This window comes from Ochotona curzoniae, unplaced genomic scaffold (assembly GCF_017591425.1).
Source record: "Ochotona curzoniae isolate NIBS_2020 unplaced genomic scaffold, NIBS_Ocur_1.0 contig_4692, whole genome shotgun sequence".
Taxonomy (NCBI): domain Eukaryota; kingdom Metazoa; phylum Chordata; class Mammalia; order Lagomorpha; family Ochotonidae; genus Ochotona; species Ochotona curzoniae.
Genome location: NW_024466361.1, coordinates 200,397 through 226,155, shown reverse-complemented (window position 1 = coordinate 226,155; position 25,759 = coordinate 200,397). Strand labels below are relative to the sequence as shown.

Below are 25,759 nucleotides of genomic sequence, written 5' to 3'. Positions count from 1 at the left end.
ATAAATGGAGCCCACATGCCTGCTGTGGCAGAACAGCCCTGGAGGAGCTGGCTCTGCGCACCACGCAGCCACAGTCCCCAGCTCCTCGGCTCTGTGGGCGGCAGTGCAGACCGCACGTAAATAACTGAGCTTGGTTGTGTTCCCATAAGACCCAACGATGAAAGCAGACAGTGGGCCGGATGTGGCCCTCCGGCCGGAGTTCACTGACCTCCGATCTCCAGCAATCTGCTTCTATGTGAGCGTAGAGTTGCCTTTGTCATGATCCAATCAATTTTATTGTCATTCATTCCCATTACTTCCCAAAAAAGAGATGCATTGAGTGGTCTCACTTCCTCTCTCCCTTCTAAGCACCAAGCAGGACGCCTGCCACAGCGCTGTGCAGAGGGAGATGGGGTTTGTTCCAGAGGGGCACACCCCTGCCCTATTTACCACGCCACTGCCTCTTGCCTAGTGACCAGCCATTCAGGTTACACTGAAGGCCCGTATGGGCCCAGCAAGCCTCGTTTGCTTTGTTTCATGCCTCAGACTCACTGCCCAAGCGCTCACTGCGTGTCCTTCAGAGGATGGGGCCCCGGTAGGCTGCCTCCTTGGAGTCCCCCGAATGTATTGTGCTATTTCACGCCTCTCTGATTCTGCACACAGTGTTCCCGGGGCCTGGAACACTCCTAGTCCTCTTCTCTCTCCGCCTGACGCCCACTCACTGATCAACACCATGCTCCCGATCCTGCCTCCTGGAAGCCATCCCCCAGAGCACCTCCACCTGCTGGCTCTCCCCAGCCTGCCCAGACACACGCCGTCTCTCAGCACGTGATCTGTGACACGGACAATTAGAATTACTAAAACTTACGTGGTGGCAAGCACCTGCTTTGGGCCAGTCATTGTTATCTAGTAACTTTTAATTGAAATCACTTTTGTGTTTGCCTGTTCACCAAAGCAAATACTTCAGAAATATTTCATAAATATTTATTGAGCATTTTCCAACAGTTGTGATAGGCAAAAAGGATAAATAAAGCAGTAACTCATGCCAGAGACTGGACGCCCACTGAAAGTACCTGCCACTTGTCTTCCTTTCTCAGTAGTCGGAGCAGTGGTTCTAAATTCGTGTTAGATGGATGACTGAACACTCACATGGCACAGCCTTTGTGGGAGGGAATGTTCTAGGTCCTCCACATGGCTACACTCAGGGGATCTTTGGAACCACTCTGTGGGGTCACTGATACCACCATTTCACGAGGTGCAGAGCAGCGGGGCAGCTCTCTCTGAAGTCGCACAGCCAGGATGGGACTGTAATGTCAGGTCCATACTCAATCGCGGGATGAAATGGAAGCTTGGGTGGCTCAGCAAAACTCCAGTGCCACTCTGGGAAAAGGAATTCACAGGTGCATCTCTGGAGACGCAGCGGGCTGGGCTCAGGAGTCAGGGAGCACTGCATGCCCATTTGTACTCAAGAGCTCAGCGAAGCGAGCAAAGACGTGGCTGGGACAGGCAGGACCTGCAAGGTACATGTCACACTGACGTAAGCAGTGTCATCTCACCTGGCCTTGAGAACGCGTCTGCCTTCCTTGCTTTCCTGCCAGATCCTGGACTGCAGGAGTGGACACTTGTAAGCGACTCGAGCATGGCCTCTTCCAGCATGGTGTCTGCTGTCTTGATCCTTTCCGGCTACAAGAGGATCACGTGGAATGGCTGCACTGTCCACTGGCAGTGGGCTTGGGGAGGGACACCACACAGGATGTCTGTAAGGCTGGTGAGCCATTTCTTTATAAAGATTGATTTGTTTATTTAAAAGGGGGTTACAGAGAGAGAATTTTCCATCTGCTGATTCACTCCTCAAATGGCTCTAATGGCTGAGACTGGGCCAGCTCAGGGCCAGGAGCCAGGAGCACCATCTGAGTGACCCACGTGGGTGGCAGGAACCCAAGCACTTAGCCTATAGTCCATGCCTTCCCAGGAGCATTAGCAGGAAGCTGGCTGGAAAATGGAGCAGCCAGATCATAAACTAGTGCCTATATGGAATGCCAGCCCCTGCAAGGGAGGATTGGGCCCAAGATCCCACCACTCCAAAAAGCCTTGAGTTCTTACCAGCCTCTGCTGTGTCTCAGATAGAATACTGGGGCTTGAGGCAGCTGGTCCTAGCCCTTGTTCCCATCAGGGCTCCTATCCAACCAAGGAAACGCCTCCCCCACCTGCCTAATGTACCAGGGAGCCAAGACCAATGTTGGTGTTTTCACATGGCCTCGAAACAGGAGAACGCAGGCACAGCCCTTCAGGGTCTGCACAGACTCAGCTTCCGTTTTCTAATGGATGCTCAGCCGGTCCCTCTCCCAGCCCGCAGTGCTTCCGGCAGCAGAATTACAGCCCAGAGATCTATTGTTTGCATTTGCATCCGAACAAGCCTGTGCTCACAAACAGATGAAGGCCGCTCACTGCTCCTGCCTTTGTCTTTCCTCCGGAGCAGCACGGTGCTCTGGAGGGCCTGTGGAGATGTCCAAGGCCTCGGAGGAGTGACCAACAAGCATGCTTTCAAAAAAAACAACCAAACAACCAACAAAACCAGAACAAGAAACAAATGGTGGAACTGAAGTCGCCAAACTAAACCCAGATCACCAGCAGGGAGACCCAGCTGAGCTCCCAGCTCCAGGTCTCGCTCCGCTCAGCTCGGGTCCTGCTGTCGTGGCCATCTGGATCGAGAACCCGTGCACAAAAGACCTCCCTCTGTAAAAGCTGTTACCCAAGTAAAAGGAAATAAATCTAAAAAACAAACCTGGCTCCTAAAGGTGACCAAAGGTCCCTGTGGCGCTATGCAAGGCTGAGCCTGTTGGCTCTCTTCCTAGTCAAAAAGGAATCATGGGATTTCTCCAGGAAACATTGACTGTCTAGCTGGAAAACTTGAGGAACAGTCCTTGGACCAGTACTCGGAGGCACCCACACACATATTTTTCAGGGCTTTTGTTACGGTTTACAGCACCTTCTGTTACAATGAAGATGATCCAATTGTTACCGTATTTATAGCCTATTTCATACAGGATGACACAACCCTTCTCTTTGCTGCATGAGGAAATCTTGCATTTTCCTGTGCAGCTCATCAGCTCCTCCAGAGAGAACCCATGCCTGCCCTTTCTCAGACCCCTCCACAGGGCATGAGCAACAGCGAGGAGCACGGCCCTGGGGCCCACAGGGCGGGGCCGTCCGGGGCACTGGAGGACTGCAGAGAGCTACTTCTGCAGGTGCTGGTTTTCCGATGTGTCCATGTCTTGGAGATGTTACAAGGTTTATCTTACTTCACCAGTTGTTGGAAGGAACAAAAAAGTATATGTGGAAGTCTGTTTTTGTTTTTAAATATTTACTTACTTATTGGAAGCATAGAGTCATAGACGGGGCAAGACATGAATCATCCATCCACTGGTTCACTTTCTGAATGCTTGTGTCAGCCAGGGCTGGATCAGGCGGAAGCCAGGCGCCTAGAACTCCAGCTTGGTCTGCTACATGGCTGACAGGGACCCAAGAGTTTGGGCTGTCATTTGCTGCCCTCCTACTCATATCAACACGGAGCATGGATCAAAAATGAAGCAGTTGGAATTGGCTCCAGTTTCCCATTATGGGATGATCACATTGCAAGCTACAGCCTACCATGCTTTACCACAACACTGGCCCCAGAGCAAATATTTCATGTACCAAGATTTAACCATTCCTAAAACGCAAGGGGTCATCAGAACAGCCACTTGGTAAATGTTGGATTCATGTGTAACGATAAGGACCGTCTACTCTCTTCTCCTCTGCACTCTGTCCATTTGAGGATTTCACTTCTTGGGATTTAATTTTGAGACACACAGTCACTCCTGACACTGGATGAAATGTCCCCTGGTGCCTTTCACTCTGAAGTTACCTGAAAATTTAATTGAAGTCTATGTGAACCTATAAGTCAGCAAACATGTTCAACCGTGGCTATTCTTCAGAATGCTTCTGGAATACAGAAGGTTTACTCTCAGGATTTCTTCCATTGGCGGCACCAAGAGCTGAAGTAACTTGAGTATTTTAAAATTCCTGATTCTTCATGTAGCTCTCTGGGCCCAAGGAACATGAGAGTAAAGCTAACTGGAGAATGGATGACGTGGCTCTGGGAAAAACTGCCTTTTCATTCTGAAACGTTTCCATTTCAGCATTTTTGAAAGACTGTTAGTAGACGGCAGGGAAGCCAGCAGCTTCCCATGTTCAGCCGTACAATGTCCACCTCGGCTCTTACATTCAGGCCTGAAACTTTTTGTCACCAAACTGAATGCAGACCACTTTTGAACACCTTTGTTTTAAAATTTGTTTATTTCATTTGAATGTCATGGTTAGAGAGAGAAGAGAGAAAGAGAGGAGAGAGAGAGATCTTCAGTCTGCGGATAACCTGCCAGACGGGGGTAATGGCCAGAGTATGCCAGTTGAAAACTGGGAGCCCGAAGCTTCTTCTGGGTTTCTCACATGGGTGCAGATACGCAAACCCTTGGGCTGTCCTCTGCTGCGTTCCCAGGCGCTTTAGCAGGGAACTGGGTGGGAAGTGGAGCAGCAGGAACATGCACTGGTGCCCATCTTGGCTGCCAGCACTACAGGCATGATGAGCATTATTCACCACTCAGGAATCCCTTTTGTTCAGGATTAACAATCTTCTGAAACCTCAGTTATTGTTTTTTAAAAGCGTTTTTGTGCAGTAGTGATTATAACGCAGCATGTTAAATCACCACCTGGGGGGTGCCTGCATCGTCTCATACCCTAATGCCTGACTCAAGTGCTAGCTCTGGCACTTTTTCTCCAGTTCCTGCTGCTGGATCTCAGCCACAGGAGAGGAGGCCCATGCACTCACCTGCGAGATCTCCCCTGGCCCTGGCCCTGGCCACCTCGGCATTTGCAGCATGAACCATTGCATGGAAGAGCTCTGAGCCTCTCTTTCTATGTCTGTGTCTCTGTGACTTTTAACTAAATGAAAATAACTTTAAAATTTAAAAGAACTCCTCCTTTTTTGTCATGGGAAATATCAAAAGTAGTACTTTTCAAAAGTAGCTTGCAATGAAGGAATCTCAACTAAACTTGAACTGTGGTTACACAACGGGGGGGCGGGGGGAGGAACCCACCATGGGGGGAGGGATGGGAGAGGGGTGGGGGGAATCCCAGTGCCTATAGAACTGTGTCACATAATATAATGTAATTAAAATAATAATAATAAACAAACAAACCAAAGATTTACAGAGAGAAGGAGAGATGGAAAGACCCTCCATCCGTTGGTTCACTCCCTCAGTGACTGAATGATCAGAGCTGAGCTGATGAGGCCAGGAGCCAGGAGCTTCTTAAGGGTTTCCCGTGGGGGTGCAGGGTCCCAAGGCCTTGAGCCGTCCTCGACTGCTTTCCCAGGCTGCAAGCAGGGAGCTGGGTGGGAAGTGGGACAGCTGGGTCACGCACTGGCACCCATATGAGATCCTGGTGCTTGCAATGTAAGGATTCAACCAGATACTTTTTGAAAATGTTGTTTATTGATTGACATTTGATTTGAGACAGAGAGGGAAAGATAGCTTCCATCTGTAGTTTCGCTCCTAAATGCCCACAACAGCCAAGGAAGGTCAGGGCAAAGCCAGGGGCCCACAGTCCCATCCATGTGGGTGGCAAAAAAACAGCTCAAGCTACCTCCTGTTCTAGCCCAGGATGCATCGGAGGCTGCACGGAAAGTGGAAAAGCCAGGACGCAACATCGACTCCGTTGCTACACCAAACATCTGCAGCCATGGGACATTTGATTTCTCTCGAACTCTCACAGTCAGTACCAGCAGGGAGATAAGAGGGAGGGGACAGCTCCAAATGCATACATTTCTTAATTCCTATGACACCATTCGTTGCCCCATTTTCTCAAAAGGGTCAGGAATATAGCAGCAGTAAATGGAAAGGGAGAACCTTCCAGAAGCAGGGGCGAATGCTTGTGCCTTTGCCCCAGGAATGTATTGCAAGAGGCAGACACTTCGAAGATGACTGTCCTCTCCACAGCACAGGGGGGAAATGCCAGGGACAGGTCTCATCGGGAGGCCGTGCGACAAGCGCTTTCATAGCTCAGAGACTTCTTCACAGTTGGTCATATTCGCACGTCTTTACTAAGCATTCAGAGTACAGCGCTGCTGTATAGAAGGATTGTTTTAAGCTTTATCAATTTGTAGCCAAAGCAAAGCCGTAAGGATCTAAAATAATACTTTTTAAGGAAGAAGTAAATTAGAATAACGAAGCTGCGTACAAGTTGTACGGCTTTAATGAAATGGTTTCTCCCCTTATGTTGCTCCCCAGCGTAAAAACAGCAACTTCCCTACCTAAACAGCAGCACTTGTACCATTTGCTTAATTCTAGGATCCTTGATCACTCCCGGGGACACTGCGACAGGAAGTGGAACGTGTGATTTGGAGAAGAATAAAAGCCTTCTTTCAGAAGCAACATTATGTTCCTGCAACGTAACAGTAGCAAGAGAGGGCTCATCACTTCACCCTTCATCTAGAGCTGCATTACAGCTGCCGGAGCCTTCCAGAACTGCTGCGAACACCGTAAAACTTAGAGCTGCCACGTGGGGAGGACGGGAGGAAAGGCTTTAAAACCTCTTTCACAACAAATGCAAATGGAGTGGGCCGGCCGCACGCACTGCTGGCTGGCATTTGAGGAAGTCTTGCCTCCAGGAAGCAAGGAGAGAAGGATGAACACTCAGTCCTTTGCTCCCTGTGGACGTGGAGAACTCTGGGCGAACAGCTTTCCTCCTCCAACAGGTGGGCCCTGAGCAGAAACAAGTGCTGTCCCAGCAGCCTGCCTTAGACTGGGCTCACCCCAGCTCCGCCCAAGAGAACTGCTCAAATATCTGCTGCTGTCTGCGTGTGACGTTGAAGGGAAATGGAAAAAATAAACTTCCTTAATTATTACATGGCTCCAGCCACCTTATTTATTATTTCACTATTAAAGAAATAAATTACATATCTTGCTCAGCATCCTCACAATGAATCACTGAGACACAGGGTTACAGCTATTGAATCCGAAAAAGGCATTTATTTATTGAAGAGAAGTAAGTACTTATGGGAAAACTTTCTACTTAACAGAGGCGGGAAATTACTTCTAACCAAATCATTAAGGTCATAAACCCTCAGACGGGGGAGGGAGCAGCAACAATGAAATAATCAGACAACGGTGAGAACAAACATACGTTTGACTATTTTAAATCGGAGTGAGCTGAATTGCCATTTAAAAGGCAACCTTTCAGATTGGCTGCAAAAATCAAAGACTACGTTATAGCTAGGGACCTCACCTCAAACAACGTGGCCAAGTGGAACACTGGGCAGATTTATATCAGGCAAATGCGGAAGCAGGAGTGGCGTGATGGCATCAGATTGGGGCCAAGAGCTTTGAACAGGAACAAGAGACTGGAACAGTTCCGGTGCGTGAAGGACGCTGTCGGACACCCACTCGGCGTCCCGGCCTCTGCCCTTCGCAAACATCAGCTTAATTTGGGGCAGCATCATGTCCAGATGGAAAAGTAACTTTTTTTCTCATCCCCTTTTATGATTAGGAGTCAGCCACAGGCTCTGAGCAGAGGTCAGTGGGTGGGGCTTGCTGAAGCCTATTTCTGTCCTTGCATGAACCTCTTCCTCCCCTTTCCTAACTGGGATGTGCATATGATGTCTGGAGCTGCAGGAGCCATCTTACGACCACGACTTGCAAAAGCGGGCCACATATGAAACGTGACTGAGCCGCAAGACAGAGGGAGCTCACGGTTCGTGTGACTGCAGGTTGCTGTGCCACCCGTGCACTTCCCGCCGCCACACATCTGCTTTCTTTGAGCAAAGCACATTTTTGTGTATTCAATCCCCATTATTTGGGTATGCTTTTATGTGCAGTGAGCCACATTTCCTGTGGTAAAAATATGAAATTGACAAATATATAAGGGTTGCTAACTTCATTATGTAATAAAAATATATACCACAATGGCCTGGTGTTGTGGCATAGCAAGTGGAGCTACTGCCTGTGAAACTGGCATCACTTATGGGCACAGGTTCAAGACCTGGCTTCTCCACTCCACATCCAGCTCCCTGCTAATGGTCTGGGAAAGCAGTGAGGACGGCCTAAGTTGTTGGGCCCCTGCACCCGCCTAAGAGACCCACAGGAGGCTCCTGGCTCCTACTTTTGGTTCAACTCAGCTGCCGCCATTGTGACCATTTGGGGAGTGAACCAGTGGATGGAGGACCACTCTCTCTATCCTTTCTCTCTGTAATTCCAATAAATCTTACTGAAAAAGATATACCACAAAATTAAAAACATTAAAAGTTCAGAAGAGTTGGTAGATTGACATCCATACTGGTAGATTTTAGCATATTTCTTTCAGAATTCCATAGAACATGCAGTCAAAAGCAAACAAAGTTACAGAGGTCATGACAATCTATCATTCACACAGGAGTATGGCAACAAATGTGTGCAACTGGTACACAGCAAAAAAGTTACGCACATATCTACATAAGACGTCTTCCAAAGTTCATGAAATGAATTGCAAAACTTTTTGCACCGAAACAAGCTTATCTCTTATTTATGTTTCCCCATAAACTTTTTTAAGTCCTTGTGTACTTCAAAATTGCAGAATATTTCATGGTGCCTGGCATGTGAGCAGGATGAGCACTGAGCCTTGAGAAGGCAGAGCAGGGCAGAGGGCAGAGCAGGCTAGGCAGCTTCTCTCCTGCTTGCTGCCAAAGGGGTCGTGGCACTTTACCCAGCCTTTCTGGCATCTGGCTCGATGCAGTGAGGATCACTCCACTCCATATTTCCTCTTTCTTACTTATTCTTCCTCCCAGCTTGGCACCTTGCAAATCAAAGCTGATTCATACACACAAGGCTGCTTGGGCCGTGTATCACTGGCTGCAGGCCGGGGTGCCACTCCATCCCATGGCTGTCACTAGCTCGCTCGGGAGGGCCACCAGCAGGCTGGAAGGTCATGACTTCTCAGATCGGAGTCACCCAAGCAGCGCTAGGACTGTCCACTGCAGCCTGCGAGAGCATTGACAGAATGCGAAATGGCTGCTTGTGATTTGCGCGAAACGAAACAGGCACCACTTTTCCCATCATTCTTCAGCTGAGACAACAGCTTGCTGCTCCGGGGGGGGGGGCACGGGGGCTCGACTGGGGACACAAGCAGGATGAATGTGGACCCCCGAGTTGTTTTGACACAGTTCCAGCTTTATTTTTGCTTATTGCTGGCAAGCCATTATGAAGGGCCGTAGGAAACAATTGACAAACATTGTGTAAGTGGGGCTTAAGGGACAAGAAGTCTTCACAGTCTCCCAACACACAAACTTCTTGTCCCACAGGGTCATCTGTACTATGAGACAGCATTTCTACTGCAGTGGCTGGTCGCGCCAACAAGAGCAAAAATCCTCAAGCAAAAAATACAAAAGCAAAATCTTCAAGTATTGAGAACACTTAAAAACAGATAACTCTGCTTCTCAAATGAATTTTTAATAAGGCAAGAAAATGGTATTTTAAAATACGAACAGATGTAACAGGCCATTGCCACGGCGTTAAGGTTTTACCTGTGGCATTGCGACACAGATGGACACGGGTTGGTGTCCCGGCTGCTCCACTCCCGCCCTGCTGAAGGCCTGGGAGAACAGCGGAGCAAGTGCTTGGATCTAAGGACTCATGCTGCAAACCCGAAAGAAGCACCTGGCTCCTGGCTTTCGGCCAGCAGCCCTAGTCATTGCAGCCACCACTGGGCAGTAAACTAGCAGACTGAAGATCTCTCTCTGTGTCTCTCTTTCTCTCTCCGTAACTCTACCATTCAAATAAAAATGAAAACTACATCTTAAAACAACAACAAAAAAAAAGAAAGGAAGAAAGGTGATTCTACCAGGAACACTGCTGAGTCTCACACTACGTTATCACCTCCTCTAAGTGCTGCCCTCCGCGCCGTCCTGACACAGGCAGGCACCGTGGCGCAGCATCAGGCTGCTGCTGGTACATCTAACGTCAGAGTGCCTGCCTAGGCGTTCCAGCTGCGCTTCTCATCTAGCTACCTGCCAGTGCGCCCTCGGGAGGCGGCAGACAATGGCTCAGATACCTGGGTCCCTTCCAGCCATGCAGTCCCGGGCCCTGAGCGCCCTCCCGCACGATGACGCAGACAGGTGGAGAGTGCAACGCAGCCTGGCAGCCTCTTCGTCCCTTTCTGCTACTTGCCTTTCACATAAATACAAAGAAATGCTTTTTTTTTTTTTTCAAAACACAGCATGGAAGAATATTTTAAAATAATTTTTATATACTTTTAATAATGTTCACTTTAATAAAAAGACCAGCTCTGCCAAAGTATTAAGATGTCTGTCCCTGAACCACAGGGAAAGCTGGAGGGGCAGAGGACGGTGAGTCCCCCAGCAAGCAGGGGACATGCTGAATGATGTCAGCTAGAAAGACTGGAGGAACCCAGAGAGCCTGTGAGAGCATCTTCAGAGTAAAACTTGTTTTTGCAAATATTTGTAGGTTTCCTCTCAAACACACTGATACAGAAGTAGATAAACTCCAGGTGTTTTGCATTTGGGGTCAAAAATACTTCCTAACTTCCTATCTGTTGCTGATTGTTTCCTCAGGGTATGAATTCTTTACCACCCTACTCCTGCCTCTGTGAGACTGCAGATCCAGCTCCTTCTGCTCAGCTGGAATGACTCTGCCTTCTCTGCGCTCCCTGCAGCGTCGCTGCCCACCGTAGCTCCACCTCCTTTTCCTGTGGACAGGAAGAGCAACTGGGGAAAAGGTTCCTTCCAGCTGCTTTGTGTATCTGTGAAGAGGGAGGGAGACAGGGTGGGGAGCCGCGGGGATGGAAGGAGAGCAGGACAGCTTGTCAGGAGGAAAGACAGTGAGCAGAGGAGAAGCAGGGAGAGACAGTGAAGAGTCAGGAGAGACACAGAACAGACTTGCCTGGTCTGAACTGTGTAGCTCCTCTACAATCCTATCAATTCAGGCAAAGCTATTAGGACTGCATGAAACTGTTTGCTACTCAACCAGGCTGATAGCAGTAACTATCAACTGAGTTGAACTATCACTTCCTATCAGGATTGGCATGGAGGAATCAGTGAAAATGATTAGGACATTTTTAAAGGAGCTGTTTTGTTATTATTCCAAACTGTCAGTCTATGACATGTGTAAGTCTGTGTGCTCACTGACAACACAGGATCATCTTGCTTGCCTGCCTTCTGCTCAGGGTGCACTGGCCCAGGGACAGGTGGCCCTGGCGCTCAGAGTGCACTGGCCCATGGGCAGGGGGCCCTGGCGCTCAGAGTACATTGTCACAGGGGCAGGGGGCCCTGGCGCTCAGAGTGCATTAGCAGTAAGCTGGATAGCAGAGTTACCAGCCTGGGGCCAGGTGCTTCCAAGCGGAGGCCTCCTTGACCCAAGGCCCCGCAACACCTGCTCACACTCAACGTGATTGTAAAGCTTCTAGCCATTCCTCTTGCCTCTTGTGCCTCATTTGATCATTCCTGGCAGAACAACTCCACTTTGCCAATGAAGGATTCCACGTAGCCCTCTGAGGAAGCGTGAACAGCATTGGCTGGGGGGGCGCAGCTGTAGGGAGTCGGGGGGACGTAAGGCATGGCTTCAGAGGTTGACCACTGCAAGAAGGAAAACAAAAGCCAAAACCCAGCTTCGGAGGTGAGCTTCTGATGCAGACCGCAACATCCGTCCACAGGAGACTTCGCAGCAGGTAAAGACTACGTTTTGATCAGCCTAATTCTCGTCATTCTTTTGCGACTCTGACGTGTCCCGCTTCCATTTGTGGGTCAATACAGAAACACCGCTCACCCAGAGCCCCATCACTTCAAGTGCGTCACAGGGCGTGACTCAAGGTTCCACTGGCTGTGTTTGTTCTCAGATTAGATTTGCTGCGTCCAAGACTGGCTTCTGGGTCAGTTACTTCCCCACACCCAGGTAGCTGCAGATCTGTGTTACCGCATCAGGCCTGGTGTATAACACGGTGTGTTGATTTGTGCACAAAACACATGAACTAGTGCTCTAGTTACAGATGTAAGTGTAAAGAAGATACTGACTTTTGTCAGTTCACTGGAGGAAAGGAAAAATTCACTAAAACAAATGCCATGTGATAGAACACATCTGATTCTCATTTCAAAAACCAAGTTATATTACTCATGCCCACAAAATCAGCCCAGTCCTTTCTCCTGGGCTAGGGATTGAAATTGTTCCCATACTTAAAAAAAAAAAAAGATTAATTTATCTAACAATTTATTTGAAGCACACAGTTACAGAGACAGGGAAAAACAGTAAGCAAGTGAGAGAGAGAGATGGAGGGAGAGAGAGAGACTGGGTTGGGCCACAGTCAGGAGCCTGGAACTCCATCTTGGTGTCCCATGTGGGTGGCAGGGCCCAAGCACATGAACCATTCACAATAAGCTGGATTGGAAGCTGAGCAGTTGGAAATTCAGCAGCTCAATCTGCTTTCCCACAATGCTGGCCCCTCTCTCAGCCATCTGAATCATTCATCAAAGATAGCAAACAGGCCCCGGAATGATGGCTCAATGGCTAAACCCTCACCTTGCAAGCTCTGGGATCCCATATGGCCACCAGTTAGTATTTTGGTTGTTCCACCTCCCGTCTAGTTTGCTGCTTGTGGCCTAGGAAAGCAGTACAGGATGGCCCTACGCCTTGGGACCCTGCACCCATGTGGGCAACCTGGAGGAAGCTCCTGGCTTCAGATCGGCTCAGCTCCAGCCACTGCAGCCATTTCCTCCTCTATGTAAATCTGATCTGCCTTTCCAATTAAAAAAAAGAATGAATCTTTTAAAAACTCAATCGTTTGAAAAAGTTTAGAAATAAATAAATAAAACAAAGATGTGAAGCATTCTGTAAGATTTATGAAGGGTTTAATGTATCAAGAGCAAGTGGCTACTTCCCAGGGGCACTTCTATTTTTCAGTGTTTCCAGAAAAGTTCAACAAGTTTGCATAAATCAAATCCTTTGCTACAGCAGCTGCTGCAAGTAACACTTCTGTGCTGTTTCATGTTGTGCCAGATTGGTAAGTTTGTAATCATCTCATCTCCCTTTGCTAGGTCTTCAGGTATGCACCCATCAACTCGTTGCGACGGCAGTGAGGTTGCTGCTTGGGAGCCCCGCATCGCATAGAGAGGTGGGTCCTTCCTCCTCCGCCTCTGGTCCAGCTTCTGCTGACGTGCAGCCTGGAAGGAAGCAGCACTGGTTCATGTTCCTGCAGCCTTGCCACCCACGAGGGATACTGAGATGGAGTTCTTGGCTTCTGGGTCTAGATTGCACCAACCTCAGCTGTTATGAGAACTTAGGGAGTGGTCCGAGGGATGGAAGCCCTGGATTTGGCTCTCTGACTTTTGAATCAAATGAAAATGAAACAAATATCTTGATCAATCAATCAATCATCTATCCTAAGGCACACCTTCTCCTCTCAGGGTTTCTAGTCAAGGGTGGGAGGTTCCCATTGCTAGCTCTACACCCACAGCTCTCGTCCACCTGGCCCAACCTGCCCTACTGCCATGCTCCTTCCGAGCAGGGCCTCACTGGTCTCCATGCACAGGGCCCTGCAGGCACTTCTTCAACCAGTCCCATCTGAAATCTTCATTTCCTGTGGCTTCTTAAACATAAGCCCTGTCTTTTATTTGTAAGTTTTGTATGTCTTAATTATATAACATAATACACGGATACAACTCCTTTGGGAAACAGTCACAGGCCAGGAGCCAGGAACTCCATCCAGGTCTCCCACATGAGTTGCAGAAACTCAAATATTTGAGCCCGTCCCTGCCGCCTCCCAGGTGTGCCTTCTCAGGCAGTTGAGGGCTCCACTCCGGGCGCCCTGCTGACGGACACAGCTTACCGTGCTGTGCCACCATACCTACGCCGAGGAACATTTCTAAGAATGTGCCTTATTGCTGAAATGAATGTCATCTTGATCTTCTGCAGCTCTTACAACTCTGTTTTGCCCAAAAGAGGCATTCAACATAATTTCACTGCATCAGTAAACTGTAGGTTCCTATTTCCTGACCCAAGATGGAAAAGCACTGCTCACTCAGAGGGAGCAATGAAAATGGATTCGGGGACTTCAGAGTCAGACTAGTCTCCCCTAAACACACGCACCGTCAGCTGTTGAGTAGAAAGGTCAGAGACCTCAGGCAAAACCTCTCTTCCCTGACCTCTCAGACCAAAGACAAACTTCTCAGTGCAGACTCCTCAGAGGGGGCCCTGTACACGCAGGCCGATGGCGGAAGGGCTGAGCAGGTGACACAGGCCTCGTGAGAGGGGCTTTCTCCAAAGCCTCAACTCTCACCTAGCCGGTTTTCCAAGGGAACTGATCGCTAGCAGAGCAGCTGGAGTGATTCAGGAGACCTTTCATTTTTTCTTTAACATACAAGCTATAAAGGTGAACATGGCATTGCTTTTTAAAGTTATTCACTCAGGGACTGGCAAAATGGCTCAACTGGCTAATCCTCTGCATGCTGGTGCTGGCATCCCATATGGGCATTGGTTCACAGCCAGGCTGCTCCACTTTCCATCCAGCTCCCTGCTTATAGCCTGGAAAAGCAGGAGAGGATGGCCCAAGACCCTGGGACCCTGCTCCTGCTTAAGACATCTGGAGGAGGCTCCTGGCTCCTGGTTCCAGACCACCTCAGCTCTGGTTATTGTGGCCATTTGTGGAGTAAAGCAGTGGATAGAAGTTCTTTCTGTCTCTCCTTCTCTCTGCCAACCTGATTTTCCAATAAAAATAAATCTTAAAAATAATTATTCACTTAGCATCACAGTGATGGCAAAACAGGCAAAGTATTGTAACTTCTTTTTTTTTTTAAAAGATTTATTTATTTGTTTGTTTGAAAGATAAAGAGAGAGGAAAGGGGACACACACACAATCTTCCATCCTTTAGTTTGCTCTCCAAAATGCACACATTTTGGGACTGGATCTGTCTGAAGCCAGGAGCCAGGATCCATGTAAGTCTCCCATGTGGGTTCAGAGGCCAACACTTGGTTTCTGCCTTGCCCCCTCCCAGGCACATTAGTAGGAAGCTGGATCTAAGGTGGGTCAGCTGAGGTGTGAATCAGTCCTCAGACACAAGGTGGCTTGGTCCGTTGCACCAGTACACCCACCCCTTTATTTTAAATATAGATAATCTCTCGAACAAGTGACCTCAATGCCTCTGTGGCCCGGCGTCTTCACCCATCTGTAGCGTGGGCATAACTCTCACGCCCACTTTGAGGACCTTGACATTAAAATGAGCTAAGCCAGGGCCGTGTGCAGCCAAGGCCTGCTCAGGCTACCTTCTCCCAGACAGGCGGCAGGCTACTCTTTCTGTGTGACCTGACTCAGGTGACACTGCTAAGTCAGCAGCTGTAGGCGTTTCCTCCGTGGGCCGTCAGCCACAGGAGACACGAGGAAATGCCAGCCCATACGCTGGCGAGCATGAGTGGTATTTCTTGGGAATCTGACCCAGTTCCTTTATAAGAGTTTTGCTTAGGATCTTTAGGAAATGTACTGATGCTTGAAATAAATGCATTTTTAAATGGAAAATCTCTGTCAGAAATTTCCTCTGAAACCGTATTGCTCACAGCTGCAGCGTGCATTGCCCTCAACATCCTCCTGGTCTCCGACTCAGAGTTTCAATTCTGAAGTCCAAATGATCATTTTTGAGGATCTAGCTGAATATTTAGGAATAAGAAAAGTTGCCATTTGTCCCTGAGGAGGGCTTCTAAGCCTTTCAGATGAAAGCATATATCAACACACAGAAAGTTCATTTTAGTTAATAGCTAGATACTTGGAATACTGCAGATAATCAAAGCAGCCGTAGCTAGACGACTCCTAATTGCTCATTTTAGAGACTCTGTTAGCTGTTGAGACACTGCAGACAGGGAGACACTCTGGGGCAATAAACCGGCTAACTCAGGCATGAAGACAGCATCAACGGGTTACAAATCTTATGTCAAATTATTCACTTACTCAGCTATTCCACCTGGCCAATGCTTAACTAATACACTAACTTACACTATCTTAATTGGCCTCACACAACACATGAAGCCAGAAAGAAGAGAGTTCCAATGCCAGTTTGGGGAGATGTTTAGCTTAGTGCCAGACACCCACATCCACATCAGGGTGCCTGGGTCCACAGGCTCAGCTCCTGACTCCAGCTTCCGGCTAATGCAAGCCCTGGGAGACAGTGACGATGGCTCCAGTGGCTGGGTTCTTACCATCCACACAGAGACCTAGGCAGCCTTGGGCCTTCTCCCAGGCCCTGCTGCAGGCATTTGAGGAGTGAACCAGCAGGCTGGAGCTCTCTGCTTCTCTCATTACTGCTCTCTCTGTTTTGTGTGTAAATGAATGAATGAACAATCAAAGTTGGTTCCTTCCTAGTTGCATGGACTTGGGCAAGTTGTTTTACCTCTCCCAGCTTCCATTTCCCCATCCCTAAAATGTAATACTGATGCTACTGGTTTGTAAGGATGTGTTGAGGTACAGATGGAAAGAACTTAACTAGCATTTAGATGGTACATATTGGATCTTTTCCCCCCTTTTTTTAATCGTAGCAACATCTCAGCTGTGATATAAACAAGCACATATATAATATGCCAGATGGTGATGAGCACTGTGGAGACAGGCTTGTGGGACCCAAATGTTGGCAATGCCAGAATGAGACTAGAAAGGGCTGGTAGGCCTGCACGCCCACGGCAGGGGCACGGTCCACAGCACGCGTGTCTTGTTTGACCTTGTGGTGTTTCATGGCTGGGACCTTCACAACTAGATAGACACACAGTCGAGTTGGGACGGGAAAAGGAACGTGTCAGGAATGGGAGTTGTAAACGGACAATGGGATGCCATGGGCTCAGCATTGTGGAGTCAACACTGCAGTTAGTGGCCTCAGTTTTGTTTTCTTCTTTATGGCTTAATGTCTACAAGTTTTTATTATTGTTATCATTTTATTTAATTTTTCTTCTTATTATTATTATCAGATTAACCCTGAATGTAAATGGCTTAAACTCATCAATCAAACATCACAGATTAGTGTCTGGATTACAAAAACAAAACCCATCTATTTGTTGCCTACAGGAGACAGAAAGATCAGCAGAAACGATATCTCATGGATTTTGATTTTTTTTTGGTTTCATCTCTTCAAAACTCTCTCATTAAATTCTTCACTGACTCACAGACCATACAGTAGCATCATTTTCTTCAAGAAGGTTCTTGATTTTCATTTCTTCAGTGACACATCAGTCATTCAGTAGCATGTTATTTAACTTCATGGTGTTGTCAATTTCTTTTTTCTTCCTGTTGATTCTGTTTTGTGGCTTTTCATCTAAGGGGACGTACAGTAACTGTGAAATGGAGACCCTCATATCCAGTAGTATGTTATTTAACTTCATGGCATTGCCAATTTCTACTTTGTTTCTTTTTTAATAGTTAGTTATTCATTTTTATTTATTTGAAAGTCAGAGTGGCAGGTAGGGGGAGATAAGGAGAGAGGGAGATCAAGAGAGACAGCGAGAGATACTCCAGGTACTGGTTCACTCGTCAAAGGCTGGCGATAGCCACGGTGAGGCCAGGCCGGCGATAGTCACGGTGAGGCCAGGCTGAGGCAGGCAATTCGCAAGTCCAGCCAGCTCCCGCCCGTGGGTAGCAGGGACTCAAAGCCTTGAGCTGTCCTCTGCCCCAACCCTCCCAGGCAGGCACCTTAGCAGGAGGTTGGACTGAAGGGGCGGCAGCATTCAACCTCAGGCCCTCGGGCATGCATGTGAGTCCCAAGAGGCAGCATCGCAGGCTGGCCACGGTGCCTGCCCCTCAGTCTTTAAAAATGGGTTCTGTCAGCCTGGACACTCACTGGTCACTGATGCCCAGCCATGCAGTCTACAGGGGGAGCTGTGTGACAGTCACAGCTTCTCTTGAGCATTTAAGAAAAATCCAAATTATAGAAAGGATGCAAACTAAATATGGGATATCCAGAAAGATTCAGGGAAAAACACAAGCCATTCACATCTCCATTAGCTTAGAGTATGTAAGAGCAGCATTTGGGATAATTTCCGCCTGGCCTTTTTCATATGCGTATTTAAAGACAACGGAAACCATACTGTATGCAATTGTGTATTCTGTTGTTTTAAATATTACATTATCTCATAAGCAGTTGCTTGTTGCTAACCAGCTCTGCGCAACTAACCTTTTCACAAGTGAGTACTATATCATTAAGTAAATGAACAGTAATTTACTTAATTTAACTATCTCCTTATAGTGTTAGAATCATTCTGGGTTTTGGCTATTATTAGTATCATCTTAATATACATTTTTCTGCAGATTCTTTCTGATACCTTAGATCCTCTTCTTACAAGTGACTGTCAGAATTTCCAAGACACAAAGTCCCAGGACGTGGACATTCTATTACTCTGCTTACAGAGAATCAAACTGGACAGCGTGCACCGTGTGGCCGGCCCCTCCAGGAACACGAGTGTCACAGCAGGGGAGCGGGCAGGTGGGCAGCCTCGGCAGTTCAGGCTCACACTAAGATCAGAAGCAACAGAGGCTTTGGGTCAGGGAGACGTCTGGGACTGGTTGGGCTGGTGGGAACAGCCTCCACCTGCTCAAGACCCACGTCTGTGTCTTTCGGACAAGCTTTCTACCTGCTCAGCACCTCTGTCTCCTCTGTGGTCTGGCCTCAGCCCTCCGTCACTCCTCCGGGCCCACCATCCCCCAGCCCAGCCAGTTCTCCCGGGTAGCTTCTTCCCTTTCATTCCCACGGCCAGTGCCTCCCTCCCCCAGCCTGCTGTCTCTCTGCTTACCCCTCAAGGTACCCAGGGTTGCCTGGAGTAACCAGGCTGGCAAGGCAGGGCCTCTTCATGTCGGCTCCCGCTCCCCGCCACAGTGAGGTCCTAGTCCTTCGGAATGGAATTCAAGCCCTACCACAGTTTGATTCTAATCTAACAGTCAAAACTGATCTCCTATTATTATTCAGAATTAACTGTGCCTTCCTGTCTAACAAGTTCCCCGATGGCGGCAGTCTGGGCTTCCTCCCAGCACACCTTTGCGGACACGGCCTCCCTGTTACTTGAAACTCCTTTGCCTAGCAGCTTCACACCAACACCCCAGCCATGCTCCAAGGACCACCCCAAATACTACCTCCTTGACGGAGCCAGCCTCAAACTCCCCAGCTGTAATCAGGTTGATTTCCTCTGCCAGATTCGATTCTGTTACCTTAGACCCTTGTTTTGTGAACAGCCATCCTTATGGGGGGTAAGTTCTTTCGGGACGCATGTCCTGGGTATCTTAGTAACTCTCCCAGCACTTGTTAGGATGTCTAGAACAAGCTAGGCATTTGATTAAAAAATGTTTGTGGACCTTAAATTGCTTAAGGTCACACTATCGATTCAGCTCCTGCTACTGTCCCAGCCCCATTTGAACTTTCTGATTTCTTCTGTCTGTGGCTCATTGTCATCAAGTCTGAATTACATTCAAAACCGCTAAGGAATTTGAAGAAAGAATGACTAAACAAAAACAAACGCTGCAATCTCTTTTCCACGTAGTTATTTAGGTCAAAGTGAACCTAATTTAGTGGCACCGAAAATTAGACTCTGCATTTAAAAAAATGAAAACACGCAAAACCCAAAGCACATACAAGCCGAGCCATCTTCAGGTTCTGAGGGTTTTGTGTTTGAGCTGCCACCACGTTTCTGGGTCTGCTGTAAATCTGTAGTCTCAGGGAGAAAAAATAGAAATGTTTTGTTTTTGCTTAACAGCCCTCAGCAGCATGTCCAACGCCCGTGGACAGGGGAGGGTTTCAGCTTTGGGAAGGTTGGGGCTCTGTAGGTAACAGTCATTGCAAGGATTCTAATGCTCCCTCTGCCTTCCCAACCTGGAACAAAACAGCTCCAAGAATCGGGGGTGCAAACTGGGCTGCATCTTCAGTACGCCAAGTGAGATAAAGACGATGCATGTCCCACCCAAGCATATAGAAAGTGCAAGTGCGATTAAGTCATGGCATTAAAAAAATAGGAATGGCTAGCATTAATGTGTGGGGCGTGTCCTGATGCCTTCGAACCAAGAAGGCTGGGCAGAGTGGAGAGCAGTTCAAGGCAGTGGGGGAAACAAAGCTGGGGGGCTTTTTCTGCCACCCTGGTTCTCCTCGGCACCCCACTGCAACCGGGGGGCTGGAGCACGGAAGAATGCCTTCAGACATCCTAAAGGAATAGGGTGAAATGAATGCCATATACTTTACAAAGCACAGACACACCACCCCGTGTCTTCCAGAGAGGCTGGCCTGTGACACCGCGCACACACACACACACACACACACACACACACACACACATACACACACACAGGCTGGCCTGTGACACCACATACACAGCTCACAGAAATGGAAGCGGTGGGAAGCACTGGCCTCCCTGCCCCGCCCTCCATGGGGGAGTATTCAGGAAGCCTCCTGCACACGGTTCCTGCTCAGCACCCAGTGCACCTCGCACATCCACGCAGGAGGCCTTCCTGGAGCTCTGCCGTGGAGACACATGCCCACGGCTCTTGGCCAGCACTGAGGATCATGGCCATCCCATCTTCCACAGGCGGCATTTCTCAGCGATGGAGAGCTGGCAGAGGTAATGGGGAAGGACTGAGGCCTGGAGACACACAGATTTGTGCTTAAGCCCCAGCTGTGTGATCTCAGGCAATTTACTTAAGCCCCCTAAGCTTCCATTTCCTCACCCATAATGTGGGGACGATAATACCATCCAGCTGATCAAATTACTGAGCAGAATCGCCTAGAACAAGGGTTGTGCAGTAGCAATAGAAGGCAAGCCACAATGTGAACCACATGAGTCAGTTACAGTTTTCTGGTAGCCCATGAAAACTAAAAAGAAACAGGTGAAATTAATTTCAGTATGTTATTTTACCTAACTTGACACATCTAAAATATTATTTTCACATGTAAAAAAAAAAGTGAGCTCCTTTAGAATCTAACTCTTCTGTGCACTGAGTATATCAACCCAGACCAATTCCAACACAGGCACAGTGGGCACCAGTGTGGGTTTAGGAGGCCCAGAGGCATTAGGATTACTCAGAATAAATGCTGAAGTCATTGCTACCGTCTTCAGAAGACGCATGCACTTCCCATACCTGCTCTTCCCTGAGCTGCTTGCTCTGCATGTGGAAGCACCTGGGAAATTCCAGCTTGCTCAAGGCTGGACCTCCAGTTAACTTCCAAGGAGACTGCCTCGGGTTACTTTCTAATGCATGACCTTGGGAATGCTGATTCATAATATCTTAAGAATGAGGTCCCACCATGAGTCTGTCTCCCTCATGTAATTAGGATGGGGGGAGCTGATGTCCTGGCGCAGCGGGTTAAGCTGCCGCCCTGACACTGACACATTTTGAAGTGCAGATTTGAGTTCTAGCTGTCCCACTTCCAGCTCCCTGCTAATGCCCTCGGGGAAAGCAGCAGATAGTCCAAGAATTTGGGTCCCTGCCACCATGTGGGACCCAGCTGGATGGAGCTCTGGCCTCCCAGCTTTGGCTTGCTAGAGTCCTTGCTATTGTGTCTGAGGAGCAAACCAGCAGGTGGAAGAGCATCTCTCTCTGTCTTCCTCTCCTGGTGCTCTGCCTTTCCAGTAAATTTGGAAAATACAGGGGCTGGTAATACATAATATATATGTATTATATATTTTGCATAAACTCTTTGAAGACCTCCTTAATTATTAATGTACAATTAAAAATCAATGGATTATGTTTAAAATAATTGATTTCAGGGTTGGGGATTGTGATGAAGCTGGGTAAGACGCTGCTTAGGGCATTTCCACCCCACGTCAGAGTGCCTAGTTTGAGTCCAGCTGCTTCACTTCTGAGCTAATGTTCCAGGAGAGCGGCAGGTGTTGGTCACCCATGGGAGAGACCAAGATGGACTTCCTGGCTGTTTGTTTGGGGTGGCCCCAACCCCAGCTACTGCAGGCATTTGAGGAATGAACCAGCAAATAAAAGCCTCCCTCTCTTTCTCCCTCTCTCCCTCTCCTCTCTCCCTCTGTCTCCCAGTCAAATGGGTAGCAGGGACTCATGTACTTGAGCTAGCATTTGCCGCCTTCCCAAGGACATTAGCAAGAAACCGGATCGGAAAGGGAGCCCTGCTGTGGGATGCGAGTATCTTCAGCAGTGACTTAACCCACTGCACCAGCACCAACCCCTTCAGAAACGCTGTACACATAATAAAGTAGAAAATCCTCCCCCCATTGCTTAGACGAGCTTTCCTTTGCCACGACGCCTTTCTTCTCCTTTAGCTCTGTGTTTAAACATCAGCCCAATGATGCTACTTCGTTCCCATCGCCCACCCTGCTGTCTGTGCTCGTGTCATTCATCACTGTCCAACATCGTCCATGCTCATTCGCTCATGGGTCTTGTTTCTGGCCATAAGTCACAGATCGCAGGGACCCACTGCTTCATTTGCTGCCGGCTTCCAGGCACCAGGACCAACAAGGAGGAACTTTAGATTTTTTTTTTTTTGAGCGAATGAATAAATCATGGGCATTTCTGACCAGTGTTACCTGGAAGCTAAATTGGGAGCAAACACCTCCAACATCCTCTGGACCCTTCACTGTTTTACTATACATTTATTTCCTCTTTGTAATGGTGAAAAATGAGAAACAAAATGCAGGAAATCAGGGTGAGTACCTGGCTCAGTGGTTAAGATTTGGAATGTCTGAACTCATATCAGAGTACCTGGTTCCAGCCCAGGTTCTTGCCTTTCAACCAGCCTCCTTCTGGTGTATATCCAGGGAAGCAGCGGGAAGTGGCTCAGGAGCGGGCTAGCCTTCACACGTGGGACCCCTGGCTCAGGAGCAGGCTAGCCTTCACATGTGGGACCCCTGGCTCAGGAGCGGGCTAGCCTTCACACGTGGGACCCCTGGCTCAGGAGCGGGCTAGCCTTCACACGTGGGACCCCTGGCTCAGGAGCGGGCTAGCCTTCACACGTGGGACCCCTGGCTCAGGAGCGGGCTAGCCTTCACACGTGGGACCCCTGGCTTAGGAGCGGGCTAGCCTACGCGCATGGGTCACCTGGACTGAGATTTTGCTCCTGGATTTGGCCTGACTCAGGCCTGGCTGTTGCAGACTTTGTGAGGTGTGAACTAACACATGGAAAATCCCTCTTGTTTTTGATTCATTTGCAAGTAAAAGCGAAAATATGTAAATGTGATTTTTAAATGTATAAAATACAGAGACTCAAATACTTACACCCAAGAGAGAAGCTGATAGGAAAATCAGACAAGAGGCATCAGTGAACAGCCCAGGATTCTAGAGGAAAGTGTGAGGATGAACTTCCCTTAGACTTTTAACCCCCAAGGAACAGGGAAATACAGTTCTGGTCTGTTGGCACAGCGTGTCCAGAGCAAACACGAAGTCTTACCGAGGTCTTTCCTGTTGTGCCGTCTGAGTCCCGTGCTGACAATGCGCATGGTGAAAACTTTCCATGGCAAAAGGCACAGCAAACACAAGATTTGGTGGAAGACAGTGTGCTCTCTTCGCCCATGGCAACACGCACAGGCAGGTGGCTCATGCATGAGACTTCTGTCCACTCTCCTGCTGACCTTCCTGTTTCCTTCAGGCCCTCTGGATGCCGCATGAATGTCTGTGGGCTGCAAGTGAACTGTTTTGTAAACTCGCCCCGACTAGTTTGAGCTCAGACCCGCTCTAAGCTTTCTCTGGGCTCCCTCTCCTCCGGTTCTCTTTCCTTTCTTTAAGCTTTTGTAAGGCTCTGCTCTGACCTGCCAGGACAAAAACAACTGGTGAGTCACCTGCCTCTTGGGGAATGTATTGTCCCTTCCAGGAGTTCTTGCATTAAACAATGATGTCAACAGGGAGAGAGAGAAATGATAATGCTGTTAGGGATGGCGTTAGTAACACTGACTGTGATGACAGCAGCAGGTGATGATGGGAGTTAGCATTTGAATATCTACTGAGTGCCAGGTGGTCTGCTGAAACACGCAGACCATTCATCTGATGTAGTCTTCTGCTGTGAGGCGGTTATCACCACAACCTGGTAGATGAAACTGGGGAAAGCACCCCATAAGCAGCGGGTGAGGGGTGAGGGGTCAGCGGGTGAGGGGTCAGCGGGTGAGCGGTCAGACGGGCTCTTTGCCCCAGCAGTTTCATCTTAGCATTCACACATATGGCTTTCTCTTTTTTATGTTTTTTTTCTTAAGCTTCATTTATTTTTATTTGAAGGACATATTTACAGAGATGAGAGAGCGAAAAAGATCTCTTCCTTTCTCCCTCTCTCTCTGAAACTCTGGCTTTGAAAATAAACAAATTGTTTTTTAAGTGACATCATAGAATTTTGAAGACATGTACCCTCATTCTAAGTTTATATCAGTAAAGCACTGGGGTCAGTGGGTTAAGCTGCCGCTTGCAATGCCACATGCCATATCAGAGCGCCAGGTCCAGTCCTGGCTCCTCCATACTTCTGCCCTGCTTCGTGCCAGTGTGCCTGGGAGGCAACATGATGGTCCAGTGCCTGGGTTCCTGCCAGGAAGGTTCCTTCCTGTGTGGGAAGACCCAGATGGAATGTGTGGTTCCTTGCTTCAGCTTGACTTAACCCTGGCTGTTGGTGGGCACTTGGGGAATTCACCAGCGAGCAGATCTCTGTGTGTTTATGCCTCTGTTTCTGTCACTCTGCCTTCCAAATTAATAGACAAACCTGGAAAGAAAGAACCTTTCAAATCAAATTCAGGTGTGTATTTGCATTTCTTAATTTTATGTTTATATTCTCTTCCACACTGAGTATCTCGATTCTCAAGGACACCAAGTGTGACAGACTATCCCATAATTATTATCTGAGTAGCTCTGAAGATGCCAGCATAGCAATGTCAGCACTTCCATCAGTGATAGGGTTTCCAAGAATTGTTTGAAATGTTTTTGCAGTTCTTTTACTTTTTATGTATTGAAAGGCAGAGAGAGAGAGAAAGAAAATCTGTCTGCAACAGCTGGGATGAGGCCAAGTTGAAGCAAGGAGCCCAAACTCAACCTGGGCTTCCTGTGTGAGCAGCAAGAAGGCCCTGACCTAACTGAGCCCCCATCTGCTGCCCCAGGGGCACCAGTAGCAGAAGTCTGGAAGCAGGACTCAAATTTATTCACAAAGTGTATCTTAACTGCTATGTCAGACACCTGCCCCTGAAATTCTTTTTGTCTAGAAGATATATCTAATTAGAGATGTGCTTTAAAAACACTTCAAATAATTTTCTGAATGCCGTCAACTGGATACACAAAATTCCTTATAAATAACATGCTTTAGAAATAGTATTTTAAAAATCGATATTTTTTAAATTATGCAAAATATTTACATAATTCCAAAGTCCAATTTTCAAGGCAAGGTTAAAAATCACAGACTGGTCTCGATCCCTCCCTCCAGCACTGCCTCCCCTGTTGACAGGTAGCTACCATGTTGTGATGCTCAGCACTCGATGAGTGTCTGCCTGTCTGCTCTGCTTCTAATCCAGCTTCCTGCAAATACACCTGGGAGGCAGCACATCATGATGGACCAAGTGCTTGGATCCCAGACACCTACATGGGAAATCCAGACGGAGTTCTTGGCTTCTGGTTTCAGCCTGGACGAGTGGAGGACTCAAACCAGGAACTCCAATGTGGGTGGCAGAAATCCCAAGTGAGTGCCTAAAACTCACTTCCACCAAGCTGGTCCCCAAAACCTTTAGCCTTTAAAGATATGCACATTCAGATATTTATGAGGAAATGACTG

At 48.2% G+C, this 25,759-nt stretch overlaps 2 long non-coding RNA genes across 3 annotated transcripts in view; both read right to left on the bottom strand.

Moving 5' to 3' along the window:
* The window catches only part of LOC121161179, a 70,162-nt gene that overhangs the window by 32,813 nt on the left and 11,590 nt on the right, over positions 1–25,759 (bottom strand). The window lies entirely within an intron of this gene.
* LOC121161180 lies at positions 1,269–4,592 on the bottom strand. Its single transcript, XR_005884655.1, has 2 exons — positions 3,766–4,592; positions 1,269–1,492 (listed from the first exon to the last, which is right to left on the bottom strand). It is a non-coding gene; the product is annotated as an uncharacterized LOC121161180 (long non-coding RNA).